This window comes from Bufo bufo, chromosome 3 (genome assembly GCF_905171765.1).
Source record: "Bufo bufo chromosome 3, aBufBuf1.1, whole genome shotgun sequence".
Lineage (NCBI taxonomy): Eukaryota > Metazoa > Chordata > Amphibia > Anura > Bufonidae > Bufo > Bufo bufo.
Genome location: NC_053391.1, coordinates 614,005,165 through 614,016,925, shown reverse-complemented (window position 1 = coordinate 614,016,925; position 11,761 = coordinate 614,005,165).

Genomic DNA, 11,761 nt, shown 5'->3' with positions numbered 1-11,761 from the left:
CTGATTGCTGTACAGAGACAGATCTCCGTACAGTAGTCAAATTAAGTTTTGACCTAAGCACGCTTTGCTCAACACTACTTATACAGTTGCAAGAAAAAGTATGTGAACCCTTTGGAATGATATGGATTTCTGCACAAATTGGTCATAAAATGTGATCTGATCTTCATCTAAGTCACAACAATAGACAATCACAGTCTGCTTAAACTAATAACACACAAAGAATTAAATGTTACCATGTTTTTATTGAACACACCATGTAAACATTCACAGTGCAGGTGGAAAAAGTATGTGAACCCTTGGATTTAATAACTGGTTGAACCTCCTTTGGCAGCAATAACTTCAACCAAACGTTTCCTGTAGTTGCAGATCAGGAGTAATTCTTGACCATTCCTCTTTACAGAACTGTTTCAGTTCAGCAATATTCTTGGGATGTCTGGTGTGAATCACTTTCTTGAGGTCATGCCACAGCATCTCAATCGGGTTGAGGTCAGGACTCTGACTGGGCCACTCCAGAAGGCGTATTTTCTTCTGTTTAAGCCATTCTGTTGTTGATTTACTTCTATGCTTTGGGTCGTTGTCCTGTTGCAACACCCATCTTCTGTTGAGCTTCAGCTGGTGGACAGATTGCCTTAAGTTCTCCTGCAAAATGTCTTAATAAACTTGGGAATTCATTTTTCCTTCGATGATAGCAATCCGTCCAGGCCCTGACGCAGCAAAGCAGCCCCAACCATGATGCCCCCACCACCATACTCCACAGTTGGGAAGAGGTTTTGATGTTGGTGTGCTGTGCCTCTTTTTCTCCCCACAGTGTTGTGTGTTTCTTCCAAACAACTCAACTTTGGTTTCATCCGTCCACAGAATATTTTGCCAGTACTGCTGTGGAACATCCAGGTGCTCTTGTGCAAACTGTAAACATAGTAACATAGTACATAAGGCCGAAAAAAGACATTTGTCCATCCAGTTCGGCCTGTTATCCTGCAAGTTGATCCAGAGGAAAGCAAAAAAAACAAACCCTGTGAGGTAGAAGCCAAATTTCCCCAGTTTAGGGGAATAAAAAATTCCTTCCCGACTCCAATCAGGCAATCAGACTAACTCCCTGGATCAACGACCCCTCTCTAGTAGCTATAGCCTGTAATATTATTACACTCCAGAAATACATCCAGACCCCTCTTGAATTCCTTTATTGTACTCACCATCACCACCTCCTCAGGCAGAGAGTTCCATAGTCTCACTGCTCTTACCGTAAATAATCCTTTTCTATGTTTGTGTACAAACCTTCTTTCCTCCAGACGCAGAGGATGTCCCCTCGTCACAGTCACAGTCCTGGGGATAAATAGATGATGGGATAGATCTCTGTACTGACCCCTGATATATTTATACATATTAATTAGATAACCCTAATTTTGATAATCTTTCAGGGTACTGTAGTTGCCCCATTCGAGTTATTACTTTAGTTGCCCTCCTCTGGACCCTCTCCAGCTCTGCTATGTCTGCCTTGTTTACAGGAGCCCAGAACTGTACACAGTACTCCATGTGTGGTCTGACTAGCGATTTGTAAAGTGGTAGGACTATGTTCTCATCACGGGCATCTATGCCCCTTTTGATGCAACCCATTATCTTATTGGCCTTGGCAGCAGCTGCCTGACACTGGTTTTTGCAGCTTAGTTTGCTGTTTATTAAAATTCCTAGATCCTTTTCCATGTCAGTGTTACCGAGTGTTTTACCATTTAGTATGTACGGGTGACTTGCATTATTCCTTCCCATGTGCATAACTTTACATTTGTCTGTGTTAAAGGGGTTCTGCACTTTCCTTTAACTGATGATCTATCCTCTGGATAGATCATCAGCTTCTGATCGGCGGGGGTTCGACACCCGGGACCCCCGCCGATCAGCTGTTTGAGAATGCAGCGCCGCTTCAGCAGTGCCACGGCCGTCTCACTGTTTACCGCCGGGCCGCCGGCCCACTGACGTCACGACTAGTATCAACTAGCGTGGGCGGGGCTAAGCTCCATTGAAGTGAACAGAGCTTAGCCCCGCTCACGCTAGTTGATACTAGTCGTGACGTCAGTGGCCCAGCGGTACACAGTGAGAAGGCCGCGGCACTGCTGGAGCGCCGCTGCCTTCTGAAACAGCTGATCGGCGGGGGTCCCGAGTGTCGGACCCCGCCGATCATCAGTTAAATGAAAGTGCAGAACCCCTTTAAACCTCATCTGCCACTTATCTGCCCAAGCCTCCAATCTATGCAGATCCTTCTGTAGTAGTATACAGTCCTCTTCAGTGTTGATTACTTTACACAGTTTAGTGTCATCTGCGAAAATTGATACTTTACTATGCAAGCCTTCTACAAGATCATTAATAAATATATTGAAGAGAATAGGGCCCAATACTGACCCCTGAGGTACTCCACTAGTGACAGTGACCCAATCTGAGTGTGTACCGTTAATAAACACACTCTGTTTTCTATTATTGAGCCAGTTACTTACCCACATACAAACGTTTTCTCCCAGTCCGAGCATTCTCATTTTATATACTAACCTTTTATGTGGTACAGTGTCAAATTCTTTGGAGAAGTCCAGATATACGACATCCATTGATTCGCCGCTGTCAAGTCTAGAACTTACCTCCTCATAGAAACTGATTAAATTAGTTTGGCATGACCGATACCTTACGTGCAACAATGTTTTTTTTTGGACAGCAATGGCTTCCTCTGTGGTATCCTCCCATGAAATCCATTCTTGTTTAGTGGTTTACGTATCGTAGATTCGCTAACAGGGATGTTAGCATATGCCAGAGACTTTTGTAAGTCTTTAGCTGACACTCTAGGATTCTTCTTCACCTCATTGAGCAGTCTGGCTGTGCTCTTGCAGTCATCTTTACAGGACGGCCACTCCTAGGGAGAGTAGCAGCAGTGCTGAACTTTCTCCATTTATAGACAATTTGTCTTACCGTGGACTGTAGAACAGCAAGGCTTTTGGAGATACTTTTATAACCCTTTCCAGCTTTATGCAAGTCAACAGTTCTTAATCGTAGGTCTTCTGAGAGCTCTTTTGTGCGAGGCATCATTCATATCAGGCAATACTTCTTGTGAAAAGCAAACCCAGAATTGGTGTGTGTTTTTTATAGGGCAGGGCAGCTGTAACCAACACTTCCAATCTCATCTCATTGATTGGACTCCAGTTGGCTGACACCTCACTCCAATTAGCTCCTGGAGATGTCATTAGTCTAGGGGTTCACATACTTTTTCCACCTGCACTGTGAATGTTTACATGGTGTGTTCAATAAAAACATGGTAACATTTAATTATTTGTGTGTTATTAGTTTAAGCAGACTGTGATTGTCTATTGTTGTGACTTAGATGAAGATCAAATCACATTTTATGACCAATTTGTGCAGAAATCCATATCAGTCCAAAGGGTTCACATACTTTTTCTTGCAACTGTATGCCCTGATTTTACCAACTGAAATGTTGGTAAGTATGTGAAAGACTTGGTTTAGGTAAATAGGCGGTAACGTCAATGGATTAACATGTTAACCCAACAGTGTAACTCGATTCTAATGTTAAGCTTTAGAAGTTTTGCACATTGTTAAACTAAGCCAGTGCAACAAGCTTGTGTGTTAACGTGCCAGGAACTACTTTAATGCCCGCTACATCTGTATTTGAGGAACTCTTATTACTTCCAGTTTTTGTGGACCAAGGGAGAGTTTTATCATCTCCCTTGTGCCTGAAAAGAGGCGTTAAATAGTCGTAAACTATGTGTTCGCTACTTTTTAACTGTGACTTTTTAGAAAATTGTCTCATCTCACAGACTTTCGCTAAAGGGGGCATGACAAGAGTGGGAAGTAGACATGGCCAGCCCCCTGACAAGTTTTTTTTTCATTTACACCAGTTTTCTAACGCAAATGAAGACAGAAATCTATGGCAGCTCTGAGCTGTTGTAGATTTCAGTTTAGGAGCACTGACTGCGCATCCTCTGGTGAAGCAGGGGATATCATGCCTGGCACAGAAAGCACCGGTCTTGATAAATCTCACCCCTTTTTCTTAAAGTTATAACTGACTAAGGGGCTGTGGGCTAGGGACCCTCGCGAACTACTCTAATTTAGAATAGTCTCAGTCCTCCCCTCTATGGATGTAACTGTTTATGACTGTTTGAGAACACCAAACTTCAATGTGCCACGTTAATGTATGGACATGATTGATTAACAGCATTTATAAATGATTGTATGCTAAAGGAGGAAGGAAGGAAATTACATTGTATATAATGTCTGTTGTAATGTATTCTTCAAAACTTGCTTGGTCTTCCAAAAAGCCTTCCTATCATGGATTGACAGTTAATAAAATAGGATTTTTTATTGATAGTTTCTGGTTTCCGTCTTTTTTTAGGAGTTAACATGATATGTTGCAGGTTTTGGAGAAAACCAGAGTATCCTGAAGAAAGTCACAGAGACGCAGAGAACATACAAATTTCATGTAGATGTTGCTCTTGGTCATGGTTGGAACCTGCAGAGAGCTACAAGGCAATAGTGCGTGCTAGCCACTGAGCCAGAAATAGTCCACTAAACCTAAAAGGGTTATCCAACACTAGAAAAATGTTCTGTGGAGTCCCGGATCGCCAGATTTCACCTGTGGCCACATTGTCCCAGGAGTTCAAAGCTTCTCCTGTAAGTTGTGACAAATTGACACAAACTCCCTGGCAGCAGCTTCTTCCCTGGGTGTCAGTGACATGTATGAAGGGGCTGGGTGCCTGACTTAGTTTATTAGATAAGCCAGCCTACTTCTCTGTTACATCGCAGCTTACAGAAGAAGCTCCAAACTTTTGGGACAAGGTGACCACAGGCATTATGGCATCACCTAACCCTCTTCAAATATGTGCTGTAAAAGTTACCTCAAATCTTATTCAAATATGCTGTAAGACTGAACACATATAATTTAGCCAATTGTAAAGAGCCCCTGTCACCTCTCCTGACATGCCTGTTTTAATAGCTACATGCATTCCCCGTGTAATAACAATTCTGGAGCATCTATACTTATGACTGTGTCATTCCTCTATTATTCCTACTAGAGGTTAAAGGGATTGTACAGAATAGGTAATCAATATCTGATTGGTGGGGGTACGACATTCGGCATCCCCACTGATAAGCTGTTTGAAGAGGAGGTGGCACTCCATGCAAGCACTGCATCCTCTACATTACACTGCCCATCATCTTGGAAGTGAGTGTAATTACAAGCACTCGCTCCATTCACTACACCGCTGCTGCAAAAGAGATGACGTGCAGTGTAATGAAGAGGAAGCAGTGCTCAAATGGAGTGCTACCTCCTCTTCAAATAGCTAATCAGCGGGGGAAAAGAGTGTTGGACCCCCACCGAGCAGATTGTGATGACCTATCCTGAGGATAGGTCATCAATATAAAACCTCTGCACAACCCCTTTAGGAATGAATTGTTATCAGTTTCCAGGGAAGGTCCAGCTGGGTGCTACCCAGCTGCGGGGTGTGACCCTGCACAGATTGACACTATCCAATCAGTGCTGCCAGTGTCAGACTATGCAGGGACACCCTCTCCAACTAACTCCCAGAAAGAACTTCACTTCAGACTGCGAGAAAATCATTCATCATAACTTCTAGTAGGAATACTTGCAGAATGACACTTCACAGTGTCACAAGAATAGATGCTCTGGGATTGTTATTACATGGGGGTGCAAATAGGTACTAAAACAGACATGTCAGGAGAGGTGATAGCTCGGCCGCTCCATCCTCAATGCGCCTGCACCGGGTGTAGATGTGACGTCATCGGCGCAGGCGCATTGAGGATGGAGTGGCCGAGCGAGCGTCCGCCTCTCAGTGCGCCTGCGCCGATTGAATACCGTTACGGTGCAGGCGCGAGATCTTGATAGCAGACAGGGCCAGCAGAGAAAGATCCCGTCCGCTGCCGCTGTCAATCATTGCGGAGGGGGCGTCATTGTGAAAGGAGGATGCGGCTGCTACCAGCAAGTAGCCGCCCTACTTGCTGGTAGACAGGTAATTTACATATTATAAAAGAACGTTTTTAGCAGAATCTACTGAACCAAAATGATTAATCACATTATGTATGGATAAATCGCAGTATAGGGATTATAAGTACACAAAAAAAAAAAAACTGTTTATTGGGGTGACAGAAGCCCTTTAACTTAACGCTCTTTATGGTTCTCTCTATTAGGACAGTAATTTGAAAACACTTTAAATTGTGCCACTGACGTGACCCAGAAAAGACCTAATTTCTTGAAGAATGTACCCCCTATATTTTTAGTAATTAAAATCATATACTAAGACACATAACTATTGTTTTTATTTTCTGATCATAGTTTTTTTTTTTTTATTCTGTTTTCTGAAAATGATTATGGGGGCAGCCAAGTTACCTGAACTGCTGTTAACAGCATTTAGAGACATGCTTTACAACAGCCACATAGACACAATAGACAGGAGATCACTCACTGATGTCTATGGGAGAGATTTCTAGACATGCTCTGTGCTCTTCACAGAGGTAATTTTGTAGGGAGCAGGAGTAGATAAGCTGTAACATCACCTATTTTGAATGATGGATTCTGTTTTATCTATAGAGATATTATTTGTCATTGTAATCCTGCCTGTGATGATAATGATATGACTGCTGAAAAGTGATCTCTACAGAAGAGGTCGACATATTATGAGGCTTAGAGGCCAGTGTGAAAACAGCATTCTTTATATATTTTTTTAAACATAGGTAATGACATGGAAAATTTAAAAGTCACCAAAACTTATTAAAAATATGTTTAACATAAACCATGATTTAAAGGCAAGGTATACCTTCAAAGGCAAATTTTGTTTATGATTGCATTTTACTCGTTTTTGGCTAAAAATAATATTTTCAATTGGCCTTTATTAAAAATATTGAGCAGTTCTGTCACAAAGGGTTAACTGGTTTTCTAGCTCTGTGACTGGTACTTTCACTTTGTGCCGGTCATCTAATAACCCTTATCTCTAAACTACTAAGAGGTCATAAACACGAGGGACGTGGCCTGACTGGGGATGTGAGTGGACGTGCAGAGCTGAACTCCCGGCTGAACATCCTGTAATCCATTCTTCTCCCCTTCCATCTGGGGCTGTAACGGCTCACCGATACAACGAGGTGCTTCCCCAGGGGTCCTGCTTCCGTACCGCTCCGCCATGTGCCGTCAAAAGGCCAAAGAGAAGGAGGGAAAGGATGGTGAAAGAGCCACCCCAGCAAGGCAAGATGGCGCCGGACAGTCAGTGAAGCTGCTGGATGTGGCAGAGCGACTGGAAAAGTTTGCACACACCACTGAATCTGTTCATCCTGCGCCGGCCCTGAACGCATACGCTGCCGCTGTTAAGAGGAATCCTCCAGTGCCTCCATCGCAAGATGACAGCATTTTAGAGGACTCTGAGGTCAGTGATCCTAATGGCAAGATGGCCGCCTCTGCGCTTGAGCCTACTATCAAGGATGTTTTTTCAGCGGTGTTACAATGTAATAATGCAATCACTGCGCTTACTACCAATGTGGGTGGCCTGAAAGAGGATATAGGGCTACTAAGGCAAGACATGAGGCAAGTCAAAGAGCGTATAAGTGAAATGGAGGGCCGCTTAAGCGATTTGGAAGACCAAATGCCGACAGTTAAAAGGGACATGCAGCGGGTGATTCACAATGTCACCATGCTTATCTCCAAAACTGACGACCTGGAAAACAGGCTGCGGCAAAATAATGTGCGCATGACTGGTGTGCCAGAACGTACCGAAGGAGCAGATGCTGTTACATTTGTGGAAAAGTGGCTAACAGAAAAAATAGGAAAGGAAAAGCTGTCTCCTCTGTTTGCTGTGGAACGGGCACACAGGGTGGCGTTTCGCCCCCCACCACCAGGGGCACAACCGCGCCCTTTATTCCTTAGAGTCCTCCATTTTCGTGACTGGGATGCCATTTTGAGAGGAGCAAGAGACTGCACCGATTTGTCTATTGATGGGAACCGGATTATCTTTGTTTCCTGACTTCTCACCTGGCGTCCAAAAGAAGCGTGCACGTTTTGATGATGTTAAACGCAGACTGCGACTATTACAGCTTCCATATTTTATGCTATATCCTGCGAAACTGGGAGTCGTGGCGAAAGATAAAACGCACTTATTTGAGGATCCGGGTGCGGCATGTCAGTGGTTGGACTCCACTGAAAAGGATTTAAGGGAGGGCACTTAACCTGCTGATTGCCACAAGTTATTATGCTATCACCTTCTATATGGACAGTTGATAAATGCGGGGTCATGTTGTTGGTTAGATGCCTGCACATAATGGTGTGGGGGGCAGACTGAGGGCTTGAGTCAATGACTTGCCCAGTACCGGAGACGGCCTTTATTAATGTTTGCACTATGTCCTTTTCATCAGTTAGGAGTGTTATACTATAAGGGGGAGATCTGATATATGCTAGCATAGCCGGGAATGTATGCCGCTTGCTAGTTTTTATTTAACGTTCCCCTTGTTTGCTATTGCATATTTGTTTGTATTCCCCAAGTTCCGGAAATTATTTTCCCCAGGGTTTCACGTGTATGTGAAATGTCTTTATTGGTTCTGTATGGGTTGGGAAGGGGGGGGGGGACGGACGGACGGACTGTGAGACCTTATTGACTATGACTAGACACCAGTGGTTATATGTGTATGACCGGGGCGAGGTGCTTACGGACCAGTACTGCTATGGTTTAAAAACATAAATGGATACCCTTAGAATAATGGCCTGGAATGTGAGGGGGCTGAACCAACCTGCTAAACGCAATGCCGTCTTTTATGCCTTGCAAACGTATCAACCGGCAATTCTGTGCCTCTCAGAAACTCATCTCACTTCTGAGAGAACACATCTTATACATAAGGCTTGGGTGGCACAGAAGTTTCATTCCTCCTATTCCACGCAATCGAGAGGGGTGAGCGTGTTGGTGCATAGAAATGTTCCCTTTATATCGAGGGAGGTACATGTGGATGAGGAGGGTCGCTTTATATGTATTAACTGCTCTGTGTTTCATTACCAAATGATACTAGTGGCCGTTTATATACCTCCCCCATATTCCTGTGAAGTTCTCAAAAAAGTATTATCCTTCACTTCCAAATTTCCAGATCTGCCAGTTCTCATAATTGGTGATTTTAATATGTTCTTGGACAAATCCCTAGATAAATTCCAATCTGATAGTGGAGGTCCAGAAATCCGGGTGTGAAGCAATACTCCTGCTACTCATTATCACATAGTTCTCTTTCTAGGATAGATCTCGCTGTGGGATCTAAGGGAGTGTTAGATAAGGTCCAGGATGTTAGGTACTTACCCCGTAGTATTTCTGACCACCCCCCCCCCCCCCCCCTTCCCCGTTATTGGTAGTACTGGATTTAGGGAGAGAACTATTGGGTCCGAGACAACCATGGCGACTAAACCCTTTCTGGATCCAGTTAGTTGATACTAGTACTGTGATATCTGCTGCTCTGACTTTTTTTTTTACCAATAATGAAGGTTCAGCTAGTCACTTCATTATCTTGGATACAATGAAAGCTTATAATAGAGGGATATACATTAAACGGATTAGTTCCCATAAAACTAAAAGCAGGGCACTTACGACAGAACTGCTGGATAGAGTTCAGACTATGTAAGCTAAGTACATCTCTGACCCCTCCCTAGAAAATTCCTCACACTAGACGGAGGCGCAAGATCAACTGAAGGAACATTTGATTATGGAAGGGGAATGTACGGGCCACCTATTAGCTACTATTATTAAGACCCAATCGGGCCGTCTTGTGTATCCATCTGAGCCAGCGGACGAATTCTCGCGCCTGCGCGTCTGTATTCTGCGCAGGCGCAGTGAATGTCTGACCGCTGCCTGCACAGACATCTCGGTCATCGGCGCAGGCGTGGTGGAGATGTCTGAGAGCTAATTAGGTCAAAATGAGGTGGTAGAAACCCTTTAATTCTAAACACAGCTACATCCTCAGTTATAAGAGCTCAGGAGAGGGAAAGATGTGTCTGGGATTCGAACCCACGACCTTCTGTATCAGAGGCAAAGCACTTACCCACACAGCCATAAGCGCTGCATTGCCACTCACTGAAAAAATATGAGACTTCTACTGTTATAGCTGGCTAAGTGTACATCTATACACATGACAGCTGCCCCAACACACCCAGCACTGCTATATCTCTATATCACAGCTGTCCAGCACACTCAGACCTGCTATATCTCTATATATGATAGCTGCCCCAGCACACCAAGCTCTGCTACATCTAATACACATGACAGCTGCACCAGCACACTCAGCTTTACTATATCTCTATATATATGACAGCTGCCCCAGCAAACCCAGCTCTGCTACATCTATACACATGACAGCTGCCCCAGCACACTCAGCTCTGCTATATCTCTATATATCTATCTACTGCATAGCAATACTTAGAGATATATAGATGTAGCAGAGCTGGGTGTGCTGGGGCAGCTGTCATATATAGAGATATATTAGAGCTGAGTGTGCTGGTGCAGCTGTCATGTGTATTAGATGTAGCAGAGCTGGGTGTGCTGGGACAGCTGTCATATAGAGATATAGCAGTGCTGGGTGTGTTAGGGCAGCTGTCATGTGTATAGATGTACACTTAGCCATCTATAACAGTAGAAGTCTCATATTTTTTCAGTCAGTAGCAAGGCAGCTCTTATGGCTGTGTGGGTAAGTGCTTTGTCTCTGATACAGAAGGTCGTGGGTTCGAATCCCAGCAGAAACTTTTCTGAAATACAGGCTAAATTAGAATACACAAGCACTGACTCCATATATGGACATACAGGGCGGGACACAGGAAGAGGCTGCATCGCATCGCTGACATGGAGGTAAGTTTTATATATTTTTTTTAATACCCGACTGTTACTGCCATGGGGGGAGCGGGAGGCACTTGATACTGGCACATGGGAGGAGGGGGGGGTTGGCACCTGATACTGGCACATGGGGGGGGGAAGGGGGGTTGGCACCTGATACTGGCACATGGGGGGGGCGGGAGATGGCACTATGATACTGGCACATGGGGGGAAGAGAGAGGCACTTGATACTGGCACATGGGTGGGTTTGGCACTATGATACTGGCACATGGGGGATGGGAAGGAGAGAGGCACTTGATACTGGCACATTGGGGGGGGGGGGGAGAGATGGCACTATGATACTGGCACATGGGGGGAAGGAGAGAGGCACTTGATACTGGCACATGGGGGGGGAGAGAGGCACTTGATACTGGCACTTTTGGGGGGGGAGATGGCATGGCACTATGATACTGGGACATGGGGGGGGAGAGAGGCACTTGATACTGGCACTTTTGGGGGGGGGAGGAGAGAGGCACTTGACACTGGCACTTTTGGGGGGGGAGATGGCATGGCACTATGATACTGGCACATGGGGGGGAGAGAGGCACTTGATACTGGCACTTTTCGGGGGGGGAGGAGAGAGGCACTTGATACTGGCACTTTGGGGGGGGAGATGGCACTATGATACTGGGACATGGGGGGGGGGGGAGAGAGGCACTTGATACTGGCACGTGGGGGGGGGGTTGGCACTTGATACTGGCACATGGGTGGGTTTGGCACTATGATACTGGCACATGGGGGGGAGAGAGGCACTTAATACTGGCACTTTTTTGGGGGGGAGATGGCAGTATGATACTGGGACATGGGGGGGAAGAGAGAGGCACTTGATACTGGCACATGGGGGGGTTTGGCACTATGATACTGGCACATGGGGGGTG